Genomic DNA, 13,275 nt, shown 5'->3' on the forward strand with positions numbered 1-13,275 from the left:
TGGCTAAAACAGGGATTAAAGGAGGATAAAGCGACCGTGCGTTTTCGCCCAATGTCACTTGCGCAGCCAGATTCCACAAATGGAGGTGCTAGAATCATAGAGTTGGAAGGAACCACCAGGGTCATCTAGTCCAACCCCCTGCACAATGCAGGAAATTCACAACTAGGTGGAAGGAAAGTTGCAGTGTTGTTTTTCCCCCCAGTGAGAAAAGAATGCTCTTTACGCGCTAGGAAAAATTGTGACAGTTCTGCAGGAGGGAGTGGATGTTGCATAATAAATATACATTTATTGTGTGAAAAACTGTTCTGAAGGGCTCAAAAGTTGTCTTCAGGACTTTTCAAATTGTTTAGATTATAGCTTCTGTTTTGTACTGTTGTCCTCAAAATATCTACATGTGACTATCCAAGCTGTGTGCGTAGACATCCAAGCAGTCTCTCCAGATGCCAGCATGGAGGGAGGGGGATAATGACAGGCAGGCAAGACTATGTATTACCAAGTGTGGCTCTGACCTTTTTTTAGCTTTTGACTTCTCAGGAAACACCACAGGGGGTCTGTTTTGTGTCTGGCATGGAGAAGGGTACTAATTGCAAGACTCAGGTACTACAGTACTCTGAGCTAGTGTGGTATAGTGGTTGAGAGCTGTGAACTCTAATTTGGAGAACCGGGTTTGATTCCCCACTTCTCCACATGAGCGGTGGACTCTTATCTGGTGAACCAGGTTGGTTTCCCCACTCCTACGCATGAAGGGTGACCTTGGGCCAGTCACAGTTCTCTCCGAACTCTCTCAGCCCCACCTACCTCACCAGGTGTCTCTTGTGGGAAGGGGAAGGGAAGGAGATTATAAGCCGTTTTGAGACTCCTTAAAGGCAGAGAAATCAGGATATAAAAACCAACCCTTTTTCTTCTTTTTCTATGTGCACGACCAGGATGGGCAGCCAATTTGGTACTCTGCCTGAGTAGTAGCTTTCCCCCCATGTAACGACATAAATGTTTGGGATCCCCCCCCCCGTTTATCCAAAGATGAAAGGGTAAAGTGTAGATTCAGAAATATGTTGCCTGGAAACATATTGATGAAGGCTGCAATTTGCAATCTATTTGAACCTGCAGTTGACAAGCCATGTGAATACCCAGCTTTTTCATCCTGTTGTTAGTATCTCTCCCCCTTCCCCTCCCCACCACCATTAAATCACCATTTTTAAAAAAGGGTTTTAAATAGTTTCTCTTGGAGGGCAGAAGTTGTTGAACCAAGAAACAGATGGAAAGTTGTGGAGTGTGCTTTCTGCGGTATCTCTCTGTTGGATGAAGGCCCAGTGTTTAATAGCAGTTTAAAATATTTGTTAAACTTATTTAAAATCTCCATTTCATTGCTCTTAGAACATCTTTACTGTATTATAAATGTACACATGTTACTATGTTTCCCATTATCGATTGGGCATAATTATTTTAGAGCTCGGGGAAAATGACCGTGGAGATAACGAATAAAGTAGCACTATGGTTGGCAATTCTGGGTGAAGTTTCTTGCCAGGGTTCATGCAAAATACCCTTCATCCATGATTTAATACTAGATGAGCAGGGCAGCTTGGAGTACTTGAGTAGGTGAAGAGGAAGGGTTAGCCATCTTTAACTTTGCGCCCCCCCCCCCCAATTTTTCCACATTTCCCTTCTCATGGATTTTTTTACTGGTTGTAAGGGGGCTTCTATGTGAGGCCCTTGAGGATGTTGACATAGAAATCTACAGGCTCACAGTGACTACGTTTTTGGGTGCATTTTGAGAATAAAATCGCTGGCATCTACTGCATTGTAGATATCAGGACTGGTTCCGTTCAAATTCAGGATGCTTTTATAGTGCAGCCTGGAACTGTGTGGTGGCTCTCAGTTGGTGAAATCTGATAAAGTGGACAACAACAACAAGAAGAGTTGGTTTTTATATGCCGACTTTCTCTACCACTTAAGGAAGAATCAAACCGGTTAACAATCTCCTTCCTTTCCCGTCCCCACAACAGATACCCTGTGAGGTAGGTGGGGCTGAGAGAGCTCTAAGAGAACTGTGATTTGCCCAAGGTCATCCAGTTGGCTTTATGTGTAGGAGTGGAGAAACCAACCTTGTTCACCAGATTAGGGTCCACTGCTCATGTGGAGGAGTGGGGAATCAAACCCGGTTCTCTAGATTAGAGTCCAACCCTCCTAACCACCTCTCTTAACCACTACACCATGCTGGCTGCTTAGAAGTGTGTGGTCCACTCAGTTCTTGCCCTTTGTGGCTGATAATGTCTAGTCAACTTTGGTTGATTGTGTCCAGGAGGTAACAAACACCTCTTTACTGGAAGGTGTATTGACCACTGTGAAAGGAATGGTGGTGAGACACTTCTGGACACAAAAGACCTAAATAACTACCACTCAGTGGTTAACATCCAATTCTTGGGGAAGAGGCTTACACAGAGTTAGGCACTCTTGGAAGAGACTCATCTTAATCCAGTTTAAGGCAAAACATTTCTCTTTACAAAAGCCTTTAATAGAACGGCCTTCTTTAGCTGTTTTCTTGGTCCACTTCTAGCCTGAGAGCTGTTTTACAGATAGCATTTTAGGCTGCTTAATGTTACTTTTATGGCTTGTTTAAATGAGATGTTTATGGGTTTTAAAAATAGTTATGTTGTATTTGATTTTCAATCAGATACAACACGGGAGCCACCTCGATCAGGTCTCCAGAGAGGCAACCTATGTGTTTTCAAAGCGAAAACAAATAATTATGCTGTGAGCTGGAGCTCAGTCAAATTGTTATGCTGAGCAGGCAATCTCCACTTAAGTTGGGGGAATTCGCTGGAGACAGAGCGAGGGGGGGGGGGTCACCGGGATTAATAACCTATGTGTACCAGGATTGGCCCTGGTGAGAACTCTTAAATGAGCAGGCGGTTGTGCTAATTGAAATGGGTTTTATTAAAACAGAAAAATAATAAAAATAAGAAATGTGTTTCAAGCAATGAACATACACACACAAAGCACACAAGAGCTAACTTAGAGAACCAAGGAGGAGGTTGGATGCTGTTTAGGGAAGAGTGATAGTCACCAGTCTTGAAGGGATGTGCCCTAGAGCAGCACTGAGGAAAACGACCAGCATTTCTGGGAGCAAGGAAGAAAGATCACACTCAAGTGGGGGTGAGTGCCTGGATCCAGGACACGCAGAGACACATATTAATGGCCCGAGGACCAGTTTCTATACCCTACATAAGAACATAAGAAAGGCCAAGCTGGATTAGACCAAGGTCCATCAAGTCCAGCAGTCTGTTCACACAGTGGCCAACCAGGTGCCTCTAGGAAGCCCACAAACAAGACGATTGCAGCAGCATTATCCTTCAGCAGCATTATCAAAGCACCTAATATAATAGGCGTGCTCCTCTGATACTGAAGAGAATAGGTATGCATCATGACTAGTATCCATTTTTACTAGGACCCTAAAATGGGTATTCTGGCAAGAAAGCCAGGGAACAAAGAATTAATTGCTTTTCTGGGGTTTCAACAAAAGGGTAGGAGAGGTTTGATGGGTCCCAAGAGAATGCCTGGGCTATTCCCTTGAATACTGTTTGATTGGAGGGATGGCTGCAGATAGGGTGAGTAACAGTCTGCTCAGAGCGCTGATTAAATCACCTTAGGGTGACACAATGGGGTTTAGCTAGCCCCATTGTTAAGCCAGGCACACCTTTAGGCCAGGGGGAAAGGTCAGCTGCTAACCCCCTTCCTGCCCAGGCTTGAACACAACAAGACGGATCCCAAAAACTGAGGGGCATCCATTTTGTGGTAGCAGTGCCCTGCTCTGGTGTCAGTCTTGGATACTCCCTGCCCTCCATGAAGCCCTTTAATGGGAGGAGGGGTCTGATTGCTCACAAAAATGGCTGACCAAGCAACATCCCTTCTTATTGTAACACATCTGTGATATGCAAATTATCCTTGTTGTTGTGATCCTTTCACATCTTTTGGATGTGGAGTGATTGTAGGATATAGGGGTATGCACATATTACACGTGTCTCATGTGGTTAGGGGCAGAAAAGAACAAGAGTCCAGTAGCACCTTAAAGCCTAATAAAATTTCTGGCTGGGTATGAGCTTTCATGAGCCACAGCTGACTTCTTCAGAAGCTTCGTGATCTATCTCTGTGGTTAAGGGTCTCATTCATAAAGATATTTTTCTTGGATGATATATGTGAACTGACACCCAACATAATATAAATGGTTGCTATAAGGCATAGCTGTGGTTTCCATAGTGGTAATGCACTGTTGCATGGGTAATCAATTCAAACCGGCAAAAAGAATTTTGGTTTTTGCCATGACAGAGGAATGGCACTTATAGGAACTCACCTATCCAGAGCTCAAAAGGTACAGTATGCATATCATATACCTCTGTGTATTAATGCACACACAGAATGCACAGGTCAGGCGTAATAAACAAATCTGTTTATGATGGACATGAGCTTGGTTAGTTGTAGGGTCATGTACTCCTTTCCTCCTCCTGTGGCATTTTGCACCAAGATAGAAGATTACTGACGTCTTCAGTCTGACTCCACTTAGTTGTGAAGTCCGTGTGCAGGTGCCTTCATTGTGATTTGTTTCTTCCCCAGTGACTGGGATTCTTAATTGGGGAAAGAAACTGCCACAGTTAGAGAGAGTTCCTGTGTTTGGACGTCACTGCTGGGAGGGAAGGATCATGTAATCCTGGCAGTTTGATTGTGCCATCTGAATCAAACCTTTCTTTCTTTCTTTCTTTCTTTCTTTCTTTCTTTCTTTCTTTCTTTCTTTCTTTCTTTCTTTCTTTCTTTCTTTCTTTCTTTCTTTCTTTCATTTATTACCCTGTTCTCCCCGGCCAAAGCTGGACTCAGACCGTCTTACAAAATATAAAAGTCCTATTAAATCAGTAAAAGCATTAAAACATTTTAAAATAGCCCTATATGTCATAGAAAGATTATATTAAATTACCTAGGTGCCTCTAAAAGTACAAGTCACAACACAAGCCTGGCACATCTGTAAACATAAATACAGATTTTTTAAAAGTAAATGCAAAAGACGGTGGTATCCAAAATAAGAGTTAAATGTAGTTCTGCTGGAAAAGGGAGAGTTCAGTGTGGCTTCTTATCCTGTCAAGAATTAAGTAATGGGATCAAAAGCTTTGCTCCTTTTCAAAGTTTTCAGCATGTATCGTGTACTTCAGTAGTATTGTTATCCTTCCATTTAAACACTGATCATTGTCCTACTTTAACAAAATCTGTATGCCAAGTGTTGAGTGGTGCAACACTCGTTGTGAAATCCACAAAAAGCAACCCTACACACTTTTATGCCGCGTACTGAACTTGTACACTATAACACTGAAGTGAACTTGAAAGATGCTCCCCTGAGGATATGGACAAAGGAATTGATGTGATTGAAGGAAAAGAAGCTATGCTATAACAAGTCTTGCAGGAGCTCTATAAACCTCCCGGCATAGGACATAAAATCCTGCAGCCTTCACATGTCAACTCTTAAAGAACAGACTCCAACTTCTCTCATAGCTCCGCGTTCATTCACTAAGATAAAATTGGAACCAGAGTTGTCTGGGTCCCCAAATGTGGCCTCAACCCAGTTTGAAATCAGTGATAAAATATTGATTGTTAGACATCACAAAAGGTCTTTCTTTGCCTTCTCCAAACCAGTAGAGACCAATTGGGGTTGGAGCAGGAATGGATTTGAAGTGACACCCCTAAATGTCCAAATTACTGTACCTGATGAATAACCTTCCTTTAGATTGGTCACTCCTGGTTTTTATTATAGGCTTCAATTTGGTTAAATTATGTTTTGTTTTCACATTATGTTAAAGGCTTTATCTTTCAACTTTTCAGTGTTAAATTTTCCTAAGAATCTTTGTCTAATTCTTGTGTAGTACTACTTAGAATTTGAGAAATGAATCCTTATAGAGTACAGCTTGGTATTTCAGGGATGCTGCATTTAGCTGATGGTCCTGATTTAATGGCTTTGAAGATAAAGGCAGTTTCTGTGAAATTAAACCACTCAAGAGTGCTGTATGAGCCAAAAAAAAACCTCCATTCCTTGTGTGCAGCCAGAGCACTGCTTCATATGTGGAGCCATCCATGTGAAGCACCACTTGTAATGTAAATACATCAGGGAAGCTCCACAAAGAAAACCCATCTGTGTGAGTGGCTTCCCACTCAATTTAGCCTTCAGTGTTGCCAACACAAGCCCTTATATTGTGTGTGTGTGTGTGTGTGTGTGTGTTGACTTAGTTAAATAATTCTGAGTCATGAGGAACTGTTCTTACAAATGTCTTACCATGTCCTGCAGTGGCCCCAATCCCGGGCGTCTCGGGCCCTCCCTGCCCCTCGCAGCTCTCCTCTGGGGCAAGGGGGAAAGGCTCCAGCGTGGCCGTGTATGACTGTACCTCTCCACAGCCGCCTTCCCTCCCTCCCTCCCTGCCGCAGACCGGCTCCCAACTGCTCCTGGAAGATGCCCAGGACAAGCTGGCACGAGGACCAGTCCTGCAAGAGGAGCAAGAGCGAAGCCACCCGGCAGCAAGCAAGCTGGCCCGCAGTCCCTGCTGCTTTTCCCAGGCACCACCGACCAGCTGGTAGTCAGTTGGGCCGGGACAAGGCATCGGAGGACCTGGCGTGCTAGGAAGGGCTGGCATGGGGATGGAGCAAGCCCACACCCAGGCCCTTTTATGGACTCGGGGGGGAGGCGGGGCCAGGGGGCGGAGCTGGGAGGAACTCCTGAGACAAGGCCCTATATAAGGCCAGAAGGGAGTGAAGGCCGTGGAGGAACGACATGGGTGTGGAGGCTGGCAATGCAAATTTTAAACCCTGGCAACCTCTGAGGGAGAGGATAGCTTGGACTCCCCCTCAGAGTGGTCTGAGGCTGAGGAGGCGCCGTTGGCCAGGCCTCTCAAAGGTACAGGAGGAAAAGAGGGTGGTGTTGCTGGAGCCCCCGCCTCACATACCACATGGAGTCCCATTTAGGCAGTAGCAGTACCAGTGTCCATGTTGGTGGTCATGCACATTTAAGCAAACGTCAGTTGCCTTACAACCCTGAGCTGTTACTGTTGTCCTCCCTCTATTGTCTTGGTTAGGGAATTGAGGTTCAAAAGGTTTTGATCAGGTGTGCACAGTGGTTTCTCAGGTGCATGTCCCAATTGTTTATCCGGACCATGTTGTGACTCTTGAAACCTGCAGCTTTTGATGTGCGTTCTGCATTGTGTTTCATGTTACTTTCACAAATACAAGGGATTACAGTGTCTTTGGTGTAAACAACTCTGTAATGCAATTCATTGCAGATTATTGTCATGTGGTTTCACAGTTTTCTCCTATACCTGTGAAAAGTATCACCTCTTGAGGGGATACATTTTACTTTTGCTTTTAGTTCCTTCTCTGTTAGGGCAATTTTATAGCTTTGCCTCACTTTTTAATGGATTCCCCTTCTAGATGGCAATAAAGATGGTTCTATTTAGTATTCTGCTTAATGAATCTGTAGCAATAAGAGGGCAGACAGCCATGAAAATCACAGATTGCCATTTATCCTTTAAACTGCAGGTGTGCGTGGCCCAGGCTCAGATAAGGTTTCTGTGTGGATGAGGTCAGCCTTGATAGATAGGAGGTTCCTCCCATTAAGTTAGGAAACATGGACAACTTGCAAGCTTCCTTTCTCCGTTGCTGGGAGGCATTCTCTTCCTCCTCTTCTAATCTGATTCCATTATAAACCTCACGTTTGCCCCCTTTAAATGCTAATAACAGCATGAGAACAGTTTTTGATTTATGATACTGTGGAGTTGCAGTCCTGATCTAAGTCTGGGATACATGCACCTGTGACTTCTCTTTTAAGAGCCCCATGGCGCAGAGTGGTAAGTTGCAGTACTGCAGTCAAAAGCTCTGCTCACGACCTGAGTTCGATCCCAAGTTGGTTTCAGGTAGCCGGCTTGAGTTTCTCAGCCTTCCATCCTTCCGAGGTCGGTAAAATGAGTACCCAGCTTGCTGGGGGTAAAGGGAAGGTGACTGGGGAAGGCACTGGCAAACCACCCTGTAAACAAAGTCTGTCTACTAAATATCGGGGTGTGACGTCACCCCATGGGTCAGGAATGACCCGGTGCTTGCACAGGGGACTACCTTTACCTAACTTATCTTTTAAAGCTGAAGAGATTGAGATCTTGTTGACAGCTGTGGCCCTTTTCCCCCTATTCTTTCTTGTGATCACATGTAAATTAAAATGTGAAATGCACTCCTACAGTAAAAAATACTATGCCATTTATTAAGGTAAACTCTGAAAGCAGTTTTCTTGCAATCTTACCTCACATTATATGTTAAAGAACTAATTTTTTGTCTACTTGTTTTTTCTTAATAGGGTGGGGAATAAAGAATGAGTGTTTTATAGTATTCCTCATTTCAGCTTTATATCTGTTTTGCTATCAGATTTGAATGAGCTGTGTTTCCTAAATGAATGTTTAGCTTAGCAACGTGACAGTGCTTTCCTTTATACATGATCTCTGTAGGTAATACTCACCTTAAATATGGTGCATTTAAGGGTGACTTGATAGGTAGCAGCTTAGAACTGTAAACTCCCAAGAGATTTGCAGGTTTCTGAATGATGCAGCTGAATTCTAGGTTTTCTTTTTTTTTAATGGCTTGTTTTTCTCCTCCTTACCAGGCTTAATCACTTGGCACTCTGCCAAGACTTTTGTATTGTCAGGCTTATGAATAAAGTACCAACGAGTGTATCTCTGTAAAATTCTTAATGACACAGAGATTAAACAGAGGAGGAATAGAATGATGAAAAGAAAACAGTGATGACTTTTCATCTGTTGCCATTAGAACATATTTACATTCATTGTAAGCTATGTCCCTGAGGCAATTTTTGGTTAAAAGGAAACCTGATTTTTCTGAGGAGAGCAGATTCCTCTTAGGAGACAATTGGATGCAAGTATTCTGATGTGATGTTTTTACTTGTACTTTGCCCAAGTACCTCTGTAGAAGGGCGATACAAAAAATGTTAGAAATGAGAATAAGTAGGGGGTGCTTTCCGGGTTGGCTTGGCAACCCTGCTCAATGTAACTTTCTTGCTGGATCACAACCAAAGATCCATGTAGGCCAGCGCTTTCTCCAGTGGTGGATAGCCATATGCCCCAGGTAACTCACAGTATGACACAGAGTAAAACATCTTTATGCTTGTTTATCTCCTGCAGATGGTAGTCAGATATGCTGTTTTCTAGTATAGGGTTTACACTTTTAGCTACCATCATTAATATTTATATACTTTATAAGCCCCCCTTTTTCACTATAACTCAAGGCAGATTACAAAATTTAAAATAATTAATACAGCAAAGATCTCCAATAAACAGTGTTGTAGGGCTAGGGTTACAGAATTGGAACAAACAAAAGAACTGTCCAGGGCAGGATATACCATAATGCAGAAAATGGGTTATGAAGAAGAGTTGTTTTTTGTACACCGACTTTCTCCACCACTTAAGGAAGTATCAAACCGGCTTACAATCACCTTCCCTTCCCCTCCCCGCAACAGACACCCTGTGAGATAGGTGGGGCTGAGAGAGCTCTAAGAGAGCCGTGACTAGCCCAGCTGGCTTCATGTGGAGGAGTGGGGAAACCAACCCGGTTCATCAGATTAGCATCCACCGCTCATGTGGAGGAGCGGGGAATCAAACCTGGCTCTCCAGATCAGAGTCCACCGCTCCAAACCACCGCTGTTAACTACTACACCAAGGTAGAAGACATGTAGTAAAAGGAAGGAGATAGTAATTAATAGACCTGTCGATCAGTTTGTCTAATATCTTTCAGAAGCTCAAGTACTACCGGGTCCGGATAAAGGAGGGGGATGAGGCGAAGACAGCTTTTTCATGTTGTTATGGTTTGTTTGAGTTTATGGTCATGCCGTTCAGGTTGTCTGGAGCTCCGTCGTGCTTCATGCAACTAATTAATGAGATTTTACATGATCTACTGTTTAAGGGGGTGATCGTTTACTTAGACGATATCTTAATCTACTCCAGGGACCCGGGTGAACACTGGGAGTTGGTGAGGGAAGTCTTGCGCCGCTTACAAGAGCACCATTTGTATGCTAAACTTTCAAAGTGTGCTTTCAACCAGAACCAACTGTCTTTTCTCGGGTATGTCGTATCCCCCGAAGGTTTGATCATGGACCCCAAAAAGGTTTGGGTGGTCCGAGAATGGGAACCCCCCAGGACTCGCAAGCAGGTCCAGCAGTTCTTGGGGTTCGCTAATTTTTACCGCAGTTTCATCCCACACTTTGCCAAGGTTGCCCTGCCCATTACTGCTTAAGATGAAAGGCAAGGGGCAGGCGGCTACCACTGCTCATTATCAAGTGCCTTGGGATGATCGTTGCCAGGCGGCATTCGAGGTTCTGAAAGAGCGCTTTACTTCCGAACCCGTTCTCGCCCATCCTGACTGTTTGCGTCCATTCACCCTCCAGGTGGACGCCTCGGAAAAGGCCATGGGGGGCGCGCTCCTTCAGGGGGATGCTCAAGGGGTGCTCCAACACTGCGCCTATTTTTTCAAGAAGTTCTCGGGCCCCGAACTTAACTGGCCCATTGGGGAAAAAGAGGCCATGGCGATCAAGCATGCCCTCATGACCTGGCGCCAGTTCCTGGAGGGGACAGCTGAACCTTTTGAGGTCTGGACAGACCGCTGGAGTCTCACAATTAATGCTGCCCTATTTGTATCCCGCCAATGGCGCTCGGACATAGAAACTGCAGTTAGCCATTACGGCTGAAAGTTGTTGTTTGAGAATTTGGAAAGCCTTCCAAGCACATGGTGATTGCTATCTCTTGTGTGGCGGCAAATTCTGTAAATTACTGATGCCAAGGATGAAGATCTATCTGGCCATTTTTCCCTAAATGCTTTGAGCTTAGCTTATAGGTGAGATGCTTCAACCCTTCGATCATTTTGGTTTTTCCCTTTCCAGCTCTATAACCAGAATTTTGCATCATACTCAGACTGCTTGTTGACATCTTCACAGAAATGAGAGGTTCTTATGATATAAACATGGGGGGGGGGGAAACCAAGGATTTCAGGCTTTGTAGAAACAAGAAAATACATTTTATCTTAAAATTATGGCTTCCCTTAGTTTTCATGGGACGTCTAGAATTAAAACAGAGATTGTCATATTTCGAACGTAGTGTGCTTGTATTTCTGTTCCACAGCTTCTGGAAAATGTGGCTGTTCTCTTTATGCTTGCCAAAGGATTCATTACAGCTGATACAACATGGGATAATGCTAAATTAATTTCTGCAATAGTACTGTCCTGCAACTAGTTTATTAACTTAGCAAAAACAGGCCTCTAGAGGAATTTTATACTTTTAGTTTAGGTAAGACTAAAATGGTTTACAGAGAAGGTACTCATGTAGCACAATTCAACTCCAAAAACTTCTTGGAGCTGAATTATGCTTCATGAGTGTACAATTATATAATGTGAAGAAGAAGAGTTGGCTTTTATATGCCAACTTTCTCTACCGCGTAAGGAAGAATCAAACTGGCTTACAATCATCTGCCCCTCCCCACAGCAGACACCCTGTGAGGTAGGTGGGGCTGAGAGAGTGTGACTAGCCCAAGGTCACCCAGCTGGCTTCAAGTGGAGGAGTGGGGACACCAACCTGGTTCACCAGATTAGCATCTGCCACTCATGTGGAGGAGTGGGGAATCAAACCTGGTTCTCCAGATCAGAGTCTACTGCTCCAAACCACTGCTCTTAACCACTACATCATGCTGACTCTCTTGGGAAATGTCTTAATGCTGCTGCCTTTACTAGATTTCAACACGGGATTAGGGATGGGTTAACCTAATGTTTCCTTTAGGTTTCAGTTGAGATCTTTTAACAAACAAACGAACAAAAAAGCCCAACGTTCCATCTGATGACCAAAGATTCATGTGCTGAATGTAGGTAATAAATTAGGGCCAGTTAGTTCCTGTTGGAGGTAATGCTGAATTCTGGTAATATGGTGGTGGGGAGTTTGCATGTGGGAAAGAAGTGGAGTCCTGCCTCCAGTCGCTTTGCCCCCAATTAGTCAAGAGATCCAATTTTATTTTATTATATTCCTAGCCCTCCCTCCCTGGCCGAAGCCAGGCTCAAGAACAGACAGGTGCAGAGTATTAACAATACATTGCATCCACTTTGTCACTGGATGCAAAGTACCAGCAAAACTTCTAGAAAGAAAAACATTTTTGAATGTCAGATTCGAGTTTGTAAGGCTACAAACAGGTACAGCGTTGAGAAAATGTCACATCTATGCTATTTAATGTGGAATTAACCAGCAAAAGATTTTGTGAGCACTAGAAAAACATGCAGTCCACTTAATGACTAAACACAGTCGAGTTTCAACTGTACATAATGGATTGGGAGAGATGATAGAAAGGGGGTCCATTCCCATAAAATAGAGAACTGTATGTACAGAATGTAATCTGCCCCACAAAACCCTTTAAAAACTTTAAGCTCTCATGTATTATGGAACGTTTAATTTGAGAGAACTGATACCCTCTTTTGTTGTAGCGGAAGGTCAGTGGAATGAAATACCCTTCAGAGTCCAGCATGTTTGTGATCTAGTTGTAATGAAAGTTAATTATTAAAAGGGGCATATCCATTATAAAGCTTTAGGAGATCCATGGATTGTTTCAGTAGTAATGCATCAAAAGACATGTGTGTAAATTAGCATGCCTGATCAATTCATTGTTGGTGCTGGTAATGTTTGATTTATATTTGTGACAGATTTGTGTGGTGGAAAGTGCTGTCAAATCACAGCTGACTCATGACGACCCTGTAGGGCCGGGGTGTCGAACTCATTTGTAAGGAAGGCCTGTTGGGGTGGTATGAAGGTCGGGGTCTTAAATACGACATTTAAACAGAAGTAGCATGATGTAAAGTTCAACTAGAGTGGTCCCTACCCCAACCCTCCACCTGACAGACTTAACCCAAGCTGCTTCTGAATAAAAATAAGTTCAGCCCCCTGACGGAAACAGAAAAAGAGCGGCAACTTTTATTTACTTGCAAGGATACGGGAATAGGATGGTTCAGAAAAGAGGATAAAAATTATGTATAGGTATAATGCAGTTGATAATTTAGGAGAATGGAGAGCAGTTAGCAGCCAGGTTTGTATTCTTGAGGTGAATATTGGCCTTCCCTCAGCCTCAAGAGTCGCAGTGTAAATGTGAGCTCCTCTCAGAAACACAAATATTTCCCTCAGAAACTGGGGCTTCAAGACAGTGTCAGTCTCTTCCTCAAGCTCTCCTGCT

The 13,275-nt window shown here is 43.6% G+C and overlaps 1 protein-coding gene across 1 annotated transcript in view; it reads left to right on the forward strand.

The window, feature by feature from the left end:
- The window catches only part of PRKAR2A (protein kinase cAMP-dependent type II regulatory subunit alpha), a 141,081-nt gene that overhangs the window by 78,884 nt on the left and 48,922 nt on the right, over positions 1-13,275 (forward strand). The window lies entirely within an intron of this gene.

Source organism: Euleptes europaea, chromosome 1 (genome assembly GCF_029931775.1).
Source record: "Euleptes europaea isolate rEulEur1 chromosome 1, rEulEur1.hap1, whole genome shotgun sequence".
In the NCBI taxonomy this organism is placed as follows: domain Eukaryota; kingdom Metazoa; phylum Chordata; class Lepidosauria; order Squamata; family Sphaerodactylidae; genus Euleptes; species Euleptes europaea.